We start from the raw sequence: 10,501 nt of genomic DNA, 5'->3' as shown, positions 1-10,501 counted from the left end.
GGAGCAGACCAAAGCATGTGTGAGGGTTGGTGGGGGTGGGGTGGGGCTGCAGTGGTTTTAGTAAACAATGCACTTTGGTGCCTGCAACTTGAAATCCATCTCCAAGAGCCCTGATGGATCTAAATAGCATTTAGGACTAAAATTTAAGCATCCAAAGCTGGGGCCATTTGTAGAGGAAAGTGCCCAGCATAGAGTGGCTGCGGATTCCCCTCTCACATGCCAGCTGTCCGTCTTATAATAAACCGGTCCCTTTGGTGTAGGCAATGCTTGTGTGGTGAACACGCCACGCGAACGTGATGCGTCCACTCTTCTTTTGGCTGCCATCCACAAATTTATTTATAGCTGTTAACCTTGGCTTGAGGTTTCATTTATTATGGGTAAGAAAAGGTAGGAAAAAGACTTTCCAGGAACATATTGTTTTTCTGTACATCCATGGAAGTATTTTTAAAAGCCCCGTGTTTGAAATACCTGTGAGGTCTGTGGGTGAGGATTGCTGGAGATCTGAGATCTGTTGGTCTCATCGTATCTTTCCTATGCAGCTTGCAGTTGGGCTATGTGATAAACTGTGGTACATGCACACACACACACACACATACACACACACACACACACACACACACACACACACACACACACACAGAGTATACATACCACCACGTGGTATTGAAAGGCAATATTATATAGGAAGCCCAAGGATAACAGGGAAAAATCTTTGAATGCTGCCCTAGGAATCTCACAGGTGATAGGTTTTTGCCTAGCTGGGGTGGTGGATGGAGCTTCTGCAATCTGCCAAACATTACAAAAATAAGATGCAGCTGAACAAGCATGCAGCTTGCTGTAGGGTTATCTAGGAAATGCCTCAGACCATAGTTTCAGGATCTAGAAGCTCTGAAATTTAATAAATAGTCAAATATTCAAGAATAGTTTTCAAGAGTTTCTTTTCTGCTAAAAAACAAAACAAAACAAAACAAAACAAAACAACAACATCCCTCCATTTGTTATTACTTCGGAGTCCTTAGGTCACAGAGAGAGTGGTCTTCGGCTCGTCTCAGGAGCTGTCATTCTTCTGCTAGTCCCCTGTGTCTGACATCATGAGTGGTTACAGTGGGGTGTGATTGCCATGGTGTGGGGGATGTGTGAATTCAGGTATGGAGAAACTCAGCCTTGAGAGATAGGTCTTTGAGAAAAGAGACAAATCTCCCCTCACTTCAACCTCCTTAGTGACAAAGGGTGAAACAGGAAAGGCTGTGACTATAGTAACAGAAGACTAGCTTTTGAACACAATGCTTTTCACGCCTCACATGACACGGGAAAGTCTTCCATTTGTCTGTCTTTTAAATTACATTTCGGTCACATATCTTGTATGGATGTTAAAAATAAATTGCACGTTCTTCCGTGTGTGTGTGTGTGTGTGTGTGTGTGTGTGTGTGTGAGACAACAAAATATGGCTGATGGCAGAGTACCACAGTATATCACATCCGGAGTCAATATTATAGGAAGCCCAAGGACAGCAGGGGAACCTATGAGTGCTGCTTTAGGAGGCTCAGAGGTAAAGTGGTTTTTTTTCGTTTTCGTTTTGTTTTGTTTTTGCCTAGCTTGGGGACAGGAGGGGGGCTTCTGCAATCTGCAGAACATTACCACAATAAGATACAGACAAGCAAACAGTGCAGCCAGCTTGGTTGGCTGCTGCTGGCGTTTGACAAACTAGGAAAATGAGACTGCAGAACTCCACAGGGAATTTTCTCCCCTTCATGATAATGAAGTACTGCACATTTATTTCTTGGGACTAAGGGTGGTTGGGGTGAGGACTTCAGTGCTGCTGAGCAAGTATTTTAAGGAAATGATCCACAGTCCCCTGCCTCTGGCTTAGAATAATCAATGTCATTACTGCCTGTTTGGAGGCTTTGTCTTTTCTTGGAAAGGACCCAGGGCTGGCAGACAGAAGAAGCCAGCGTGGTGGCCGGTGACAGAGGCACTCTGTGAAGCAAGCAGGCAGAGGACCCATTAGCACCGGATTCTACACGAGGGACCTGGGTTCAAGTCGCCACTTGGCCATGTTGGACTCTCTTTAACGCTCTTGATTCCTGTGTGTTCTCTTCTTAGTAATGGAATGAGCCTGTGATAACAGAAAATGGAAGATAAAGAAAAAAATGCCTGAATTATGTATAGATACAAAGGATTAGACCTTATTCATTGAAGAGCCATGGTAGCAGAATAACATTTAGTTTTGTTTTTGTTTTTCCTTCTTGTTTCATGGAACCCTTTGTGGGTATTCTAAGGACAAGAGGCACTTTCTCTGCTGAGACCTGATGCTGGCAGCCAGCTCACCATGGAAAAGAAGGCAGTGTTCCTAGGGAGTGTTCAGTTCCTGCAAGGTCAAGTGTAAAATCCTCAGCCCGGGTTGGGCCCTTCCACTGTTGTTCTTTAGCTAAGTGTTCGGTTCCTTACCCGATCCCTGGGCTCCGTGCCTTCTTTAAACCTGACCATTTTGTGGGCGTCTGGCCTCCTTTGTGGCTGTTTGTTCTAGTTCATTTCTTACTCAACCAGTTCTATCTATTCCCTGCATCACCTCTCTGTATTGATACTTCCCTGTGAATGCCACTGGTTAATGGTGTCACATGTAGAAGAGGGGGGTTGTGCACTTTACAAGGACCCTTGACAGAGAAGGAAGGTAGGATTTTAAATCCAGCCAAGGTTGTATGTTCTGCTGAGGGACTATCTGCGTGGAAGAAAGTACCTTTCCACAGTTTAAAATAAATAAATAAAACCCAAAAATCTGTGGAAAAGGTTGATACAATTGTATTGATACACGTGATTTTGCCTTGTGTTTTCTGGCAAGTATAAGCATCTCATAGATGTATGCTTTGATATGTTAGTGGATAGTTCACTCTCAGTAAAGCACGCCTATTTTAAATCAGCCAGAGAATGCAATAGAAGCCCTTTGAGGATAGCTCATCTTCCCCTGTCAGTCCTGTGCACCTAGGAGGTCTTTAACAACTGAAAGATACATCCTCAGATGAGTGATGGTTCCTGATATAACTGTAAACGGTAAGAAAACAGCAATGTCATTTCCCTTTTAAAGTCCTTGGTACCCATCCCTGCTTCTCAGGTGGAGGAAGTGCTAAGAGACGCTGGCCGATTCCCTCTCAGCTTGAGGCTAGATTTTGGGTGAGGGAAGAAGACATTCTTATCTATTTCTAGAGCCTTACCATGCTGGGACTTCATGACAGGTCAGAAAACCAGGCCTGGACCTTGCTGAACAGCAAGGTTGTAGTCTAGTTTTGAGGGCATCAGGGGGAAAGCTGATGTCTTTGGCTCAAGTCTTGAAGGATCATCAGTGGGGAAGACATTGGCCATAATGGCTCAAAGGAGCATTAGCAGAACAAGAAGAGGTCCAGAGAGAGCCGTGAGGTCACTATGAGGCCCCAGACATCTGCTTTCCCTGTTGGAGAAAGGCACAGGTAGAACTGTCCGAGAGAGAGGGGACTTCAGCTGGTGATATGAAGCAATCTTGCTCATGGCTCTGCTGAGGTCCATGTGCAGATGCAGAATTCATGTCTCTGTCTCCAACCAGTGCAACAACCTGGAAGCCTCGAAGGTTTTCTAAATCCGCCCTGTCCCAAACTGATGTCAGGATACTTGCACGAAAATCTCACTAATGATGTTGCGCCTTTCCATCTGGCAAACTCTAGTTTGGTAAATTAATTTTCTTGCTTTCAGGTTTACGTTTTCATCTCTTTCCTGGAATGGATGCGTTTCCCTCCATAGTGGCCCTCTGTCTCCTCCCCTGGCTCTTTAGCCTTTTCGCTTTAGAGCAGCTGGAATGATTGTTTGAAAATGTAATTGTGTTGTATGCTCCCATGGCCAGCACTCCCAAACCTCTTAATGCCCTTCCCATTTCTCTTAGGATCAAAACTTAAGTCCTTAGCATAGACTCTATACTTTTCATGGTCTGGATCCTTGTAACTCCCTTAGCTCCCTGGAGGACCAGATTCTCTCATATAGTTCCAGTCAGAGAGTCTTGAGTGGCCCCTGTCTACTCTCAAGCCAAAGGCAGAGAACTTCCTCAGCTTGGAGTGCTCTTCTGTGGCTTGGCAACTCTACCGCCAGCCAGCCTGCTTTGCCTAATTTGTCACTTCCAGTTTTTCAGATATTAGTCCAAATATCACTTCTCTTCCCCTTTGGTTGAGCTAGTCTCAGCCTTCTGCTTTATACATATGCCAAAGTACAATTCCATAAACAATTATCATAGTTTACATAAACACATCAGACATCGATTTTGTGTCTATCTGATGGATGGCTTTTTCTGGAAGCTTAAGAGTTTTGGGATGCTGGCTGAGCTTGCTCTCCAATACATTTCCATGACCGTCTTAGTGCCCGATACACCTTAGGCTAAGTTAAACCTGTATTGAATGAATGGATGCAGGAAGGTTGTTCTGGAATGGAAAGTCTACCCTGTGGTGCCACACGGTAAGCAAGTTGGGAGGAAGAAACCAGAGGTGAGGTTGGGAATTGGCTTGGCTGAGTTAGAACCCTCTAGGGAAAGATATACTGTGTAATGACAAGGGCTGGACCAGCCAAGAGGTGAGCTCTAAAGCAATAGCTCTGAGAAAAGTATGCTGGGGTGTGGAGAAAATAAGCATCTTGGGGGCTGGGACGCAAAACAGGGGGCGTCTGACGGACACAACCTGAGCTGACAATCCGAGGGAGACATGGAGAAGCAGGATGAATGCGTTTAGAATTTGTTTTTTTTTCAATTTCCCTTTGCTCCCTTAGCAGAGGCATTCATTTATCAGTGGACATTGTAGAGTTTAGATGTTTCAGTCTTCCTGACCTGACCACTGCCCACGGGGAAGAGCTCGAGGTGGGCAATGAACACCGGGATGCAATCACGAGTCTGTGTCACTTTCTCCTCTCCTGGGAATATGCGGTTTGTGCAAGGTTGGAAGGTGTGTGAGTCTGAGCTGCTCCGACAAAGTAGCACACAGCAGGTGACTTAGGAAGAGCAGGAATGCATTCCTCACAGATTTAGGGGCTACCAAACCTGAGATGGTGGAGCCAGCCTGCCTGGGTTCTGGTGATGGCTCTGCTGTGTTGAGACAGTGGAGAGACTTTAGAGCCTTCCATGGCAGAAAGCACAGGCTGGCTCTGGGCCTCTTTCTAAGAGTATTAAGCTCATCCATGAGGCTCTGCTCCTGTGACCCAATTGCCCCCTAAAGGCCCTGCCTCCAAATCACACTGAAAACTTCATTTCAGCATAGGAATTCAGAGGGAACAAGACATTCCCCACCCACAGCACAGGACCATGATAAGCCTAGCTGTCCTGAGCAGATAGATGGTGGGTTGTCATGTGAGGGCACATGGGATTCAGGGGCATTTCTTGGGGGCTGGGCAGTTCTTCTCTTTATTTACTTCCTTGGTCAGGAATGTCCATGATGGCACATCTTAATAGAGACATCTCAGGTGTCCTATAGAGGAGGGTTTGGAGAGGAGGATAATGTGGAGGGCAAACATGGATGAATTAAACAGATACTCGCCTCTCCTTGGGTTTAGGGTCACATCCTATTTTGCTGTTCTTTGGTTATTACAGTCTGAGTCACAATGCTGACTCTAGGGTGGGATGTGTACAGCGTGGAACTGGAGGCTGCTAAACTTTAGCCTTTTTGCAATTTTTTTCCCCAAACTGATGTAACATCCTCTTCTAGAATGTCACTGGTATAATAATACTGCCGAGTTAGTGTTTATGGCTAATGTGTCTTATGTCATCTGACATTTGGAGACTACAAGTAGGCATGCTATATTTGGCTGAGCAAGTCGAATGTCGCCCAGTTTCAGCCAGCACTGTTCACACAGGCATGGAGTTCCATGGAGTTGTGCAAAAGTTGGCAACCTGTCCCATAAAGTGTGCTCAACAGGACCAAGTCTCGTTTTGCTGGCTCATAATGGTGCAACGCCTCGTTCAATATAGTGGAACGAGGAAACGCTGGCACTGCCTCCAGGGCCCCGCTTCCAAATCTAAATCCTGTCGTAATTCTGCTGCAGTCCTGGCTGTTCAGTGATTGAGTAAGTAAGCGAGCAGGGTTGAAGCAAAGCTTCCATTTAGGATCTAAGTGGCGCGCACACACGGCGGTGATTTATGCTGAACTCTCTCTGAGTCCCAGCAGCAGGAACCAGCTGCCCAAATTTCTAGTTCATTTGCCTGCCAGGGTGAGCTCCAGATGATGTGGCCTTGGGTATTTTTCTCCTACTTCCTAAGTCCCTTTCCTCTGCCAGGCTTATGCCTTCCCTGATTGTCATAGTCTATTAGAGCCTCTCTTTCAGCCACTGCTAGGTCACCCTATTCTACAAGATGTTCACTAATAAATGATATTGCAATTTCTAAGAATAAAAGGTATCATGTTATTATATAATATATGCTATAAATAATAGAAGATAAAACAAATCGGTCAATAGCTTTGGTGGAACTCCTGGCTGGGTTGGTGAAGTGTGAATTTTGATGTTCTTTACATGGGGAACCAAAAAGAGCCTTAGAAATCACAGAGCACATATGAATGGGTAAGAGACCCCGAGAGTTAGTGGAATTGCTAAGGGGTGACACCTATGACCACCTATGATCTTTCTGTAATGACATGTTCCCACTAGCCATTTTAAGTTGAGGTCTCCCCTGGCAGCCCTTTCACCTCAATGACCCTGCATTTTGACGACATATGTCCCATTCATGTTGGGAGGGAAGGAGGGCATCGTCAAAGGGCAGAGGGAGTCAGTACAGCAGTGTCCCAGCCCCTGATAAGATCCTCAGTCACTTCTTTTAAATGCCATTATGAAATGCAGTCTGTACAGAGCTCAGGGCCTCTTCCCATCAGACTAATGCAACTGGGGTGGAGGGTGGGGCAGGGGCTGGCTGCCTGGCAATCTCTCAGAGCCCAGGAAAGGGATTATGTTAGCTCAGTGGGCCTCATCACCATAATAAAATGGAAGCCTGTGCTTAGCGACTCATCAAGGCTCCCCATTTAGGCGATTACCCCATTTCCAATCCCATTTCTAGAGAAAAGAGGATTGCTAGACACTTCCGCCACCCCATCGTCACCCTACTCAGGCAAAGCTATGTTTTCGATTGCGGGTGGTCTCATAAGGTCCACTTTGAAGGTAAGCACACAACAGGCTGGGTGTTGACCTCTTTGTCTTCCAGAGCTGGCAGACCACAGCAGGATAGCTGTCCCCTGAGAGCTTGGGGAAGAGAGGAAACAGCCCAGCAAGGGCCCTGGACCAGCTGGCTGGTGTCACTAATTTCCTGCAAGAGACTCGGCCCACGTCACTCTTCTTTCTCCCTTCTGAGTTCTCTCAGGTGTTACTAAAAATAAGTCCTGGAACACTTGAGCTGTGCTGAGCTAAACTCAGCTTCTTAGCCTCATCTCCATGGACCCCAGCTATAAAGCAGCCTCCCCTAAATGGAACAAGACAGGGAGGAGATGCCCCTTAGCCATAAGGGTCCACCTTCCACACTTCTCTTTCTGGGCAGACAAGCCTTTGGGGGTCTGTCTCAGAGACCTCTGGTGCTCACTTAGTCTAGACTTTTCTTCCTCCTCCTCCTCCTCCTCCTCCTCCTCCTCCTCCTCTTCTTCTTCTTCTTCTTCCTCCTCCTCCTCCTCCTCCTCCTCCTCCTTCTTCCTTCTTTCTTCTTTTTTTCTGGATAAATACTTCTTTTTTTCTGTTCTCCTCTTATTTTTATTAGATATTTTCTTTATTTACATTTCAAATGTTATCCCATTTCCTGGTTTCCCCTCCAAACACTCCTACCCCCACCCCCGCCCCCTGCTCACCAACCCACCCACTCCTGCTTCCTGGCTGTGGATTCCCCTACATGTGGGCATAGAGCCTTCACAGGACCAAGGGCCTCTCCTCCCATTGATGACCGACAAGGCCACCCTCTGCTACACGTGGAGCTGGAGCCATGAGTTCCACCATGTGTACTCTTTGGTTGATGGTTTAGTCCCAGGGAGCTCTGGAGGTACTGGTTAGTTCATACTGTTGTCCCTCCTATGGGGCTGCAAACCCCTTCAGCTCCTTGGGTCCTTTCTCTAGCTCCTCCATTGGGGACCTTGTGCTCAGTCCAATGGTGGGCTGCAAGCATCCATCTCTGTATTTGTCAGGCACTGGTAGAGACTCTCAGGAGAAAGGTATAACAGACTTCTGTCAGCAAGCACTTGTTGGCATCCACAATACTGTCTGGGTTTGGTGACTATGTATGGGATGGATCCCCAGGTGAGGTAGTCTCTGGATGGTCATTCCATCAGTCTCTGCTCTACACTTTGTCTTGGTAACTCCTTCCATGGGTATCTTCCATGGGTATCTAAGAAGGACCAAAGTATCCATACTTTGGTCTTCCTTCTTCTTGAGTTTCATGTGGTTTGTGAATTGTATCTTGGGTATCCCATGCTTCTGGGCTAATATCCACTTATCAGTGAGGGCATACCATGTGTATTCTTTTGTGATTGCGTTACCTCATTCAGGATGATATTTTCTAGTTCCATCCATTTGCCTACGAATTTCATGAATTCACTGTTTTTAATAGCTGAGTAGTCCAGACTTCTAACTAGCTTTGTAAGCTGAATTCTGACATGCCAACAGATTGCTGAGACAGAACAGAGGCAAAAAGAGAGTGTTAGAAAGTACTGGAAGAGACCAAGAAGGTCACATTCATGGGATAAACGTGAATGTGGTCTCACTCCCAGGAAGATGCTGAGTGGTTCCTGAGGACCCTTCTAGTGCCTGTGTGTCTTTAGTTTAACAGTGACAACCAGGACCCCAGAGGAGGGGCAAGGAGACCTCCGTGGGTCTCTTGGCCTCATCTTACTGAGGCCTCTCTAGCAAGGGCCACCTTTTTCTTGGGAAGGCTTTGAGTTTGGATAGTTAGGAGCACTTGATTGCCTTTGGTGGAGTCCTCTGGGCTTATTGTCTGGTTTCGACCCTCCTTTGTTCATTGCCAGCAAGTATGAATTCTTGGGGATGTTTCTAGAAAGAGGAAAGCATAGAGATTTAACAGGTAGACAGGCCTGTGTCCAGATCCTAGCTGCCCACTAAGCTGGCTGGAGGATTCGAAAACGATCATTGCACCTCAGTCTCCTCCCCTGCCCATCAACCTCAGAGGACGTACATTATTTTCTTTCCTAGCTATGATCCTCCTTACTGACCTAAGTGTTCTCAGGGTGAATTTCTTCCCAGGTAGAGTCTCCACTATACCCAGTAAAGCGTGTATTTCATATCAGCTGTGGGTACTTTTTTACTACAACCATGTTTCAAGTACTTCGTGGGATTTACTTACCCTCTAGCTCCGCTGCCACCACCAAAGTCATTGGGTTTGACTGAATAACCTACTCATTAAAATAAACTTTGATCTGGGGTTCATCATACATTTACAGGAAATGCAAAATGATATGAAGAGTTGCCGTACCCCACACCCTGATCTCCCCATTACTCTCTTGCTTTTTGAATGGATATTGAGATAATTATCACTAAGTAGTGTGTCCATTGTTCCCCTGACATCATGTTCTGTTCTGGATCCCATCCAGGACCCCACAACCCAATTGTCCTGTCTCCCTAGGCTCCTCTCAGCTGTGACGTGTGTCTCAGATGTTCCTCATTTCTGATGACCTTGCAGCTTTGGGGTGTACTGGTCAAGATGCTTTATAGAGCAGCCCTTATTTTGGGTCTGATGATTTTCTGTGGAGTAAGTTGGGAGATGAAGAGGCAAAGCTTCTTATTCTTATCCTGCATAGTCAGGGTGGGTACCACCCACGGGAATGATCATTTCCCACGCTGAGCTTGACAATTCGGTCTGGACAGTTTATCAGATCTAGCTTCCTGGATGTTTGGGGGGGGTTTGGCCAACTAAGGAAACTCTATTCCTTTTATCACTCATTTTTTGACCAGGCCCCCTGTTCCGTGCTGCAGACTTCTTTCTGTTTTTCTCGACTATGGACCGTTCCTCTGATGAAACAAATTCCGCTGGCTGTCCTGCTGCTGTCCCTCGCAGATATTCTCTCTTCCTCAGATGTCCCACACCATTGAGTCCTATCTGCACGTCTCCTTTACCTGGCACACTTCTCAGCCGTGCTTTGAGAGTCCGTCCACTTCCAACTTCCTTGGAGGAAATTCTTTCGTCTTTAGCCTCCCAGGACCAGGTGGTGGCCCCAGGCTGTCAGTGCTGGTCATCTTGTGGGTATGCTCTGTCAACTACCTGTACAATCCCAAGCCACTCGTGACGTATGACCCTGGAACTCAGAAACGTATGAGTGAATGGATGACTGTGCCAGATTATCCAGGTAAAGCCTCCAGTGTGGAGCCTGTTCGTAAACAACAGATGCTCAGGAAATGCTTCTCTCTGAATGCAGGAAAACAATCTTCCTCAGGTCTGAGCATCGGCATTGACTCCATACTTACATGGCACCCTTGAGTATGCATAGTTCTTCTTAAAAGTAGGGTTCTGGAACATTGATCTGGG

At 46.4% G+C, this 10,501-nt stretch overlaps 1 long non-coding RNA gene across 3 annotated transcripts in view; it reads left to right on the top strand.

Moving 5' to 3' along the window:
- Nucleotides 1-10,501, top strand: part of Gm26843 — a 185,722-nt gene that overhangs the window by 20,504 nt on the left and 154,717 nt on the right. Inside the window, exon 1 of one of the 3 annotated variants that reach the window (XR_003947434.1) lies at nucleotides 951-1,549. The exons of the other annotated variants lie outside the window; for them this stretch is intronic. This is a non-coding gene — a long non-coding RNA (predicted gene, 26843). Of the gene's footprint in view, nucleotides 1-950; nucleotides 1,550-10,501 lie in introns of those variants that run through there. 3 annotated transcript variants of the gene reach the window in all.

The sequence above is a fragment of the Mus musculus genome, chromosome 8 (assembly GCF_000001635.26).
Source record: "Mus musculus strain C57BL/6J chromosome 8, GRCm38.p6 C57BL/6J".
Lineage (NCBI taxonomy): Eukaryota > Metazoa > Chordata > Mammalia > Rodentia > Muridae > Mus > Mus musculus.
The sequence above is the reverse complement of the archived record's forward strand: the minus strand, read 5'-3'. Positions and strand labels throughout refer to the sequence as shown.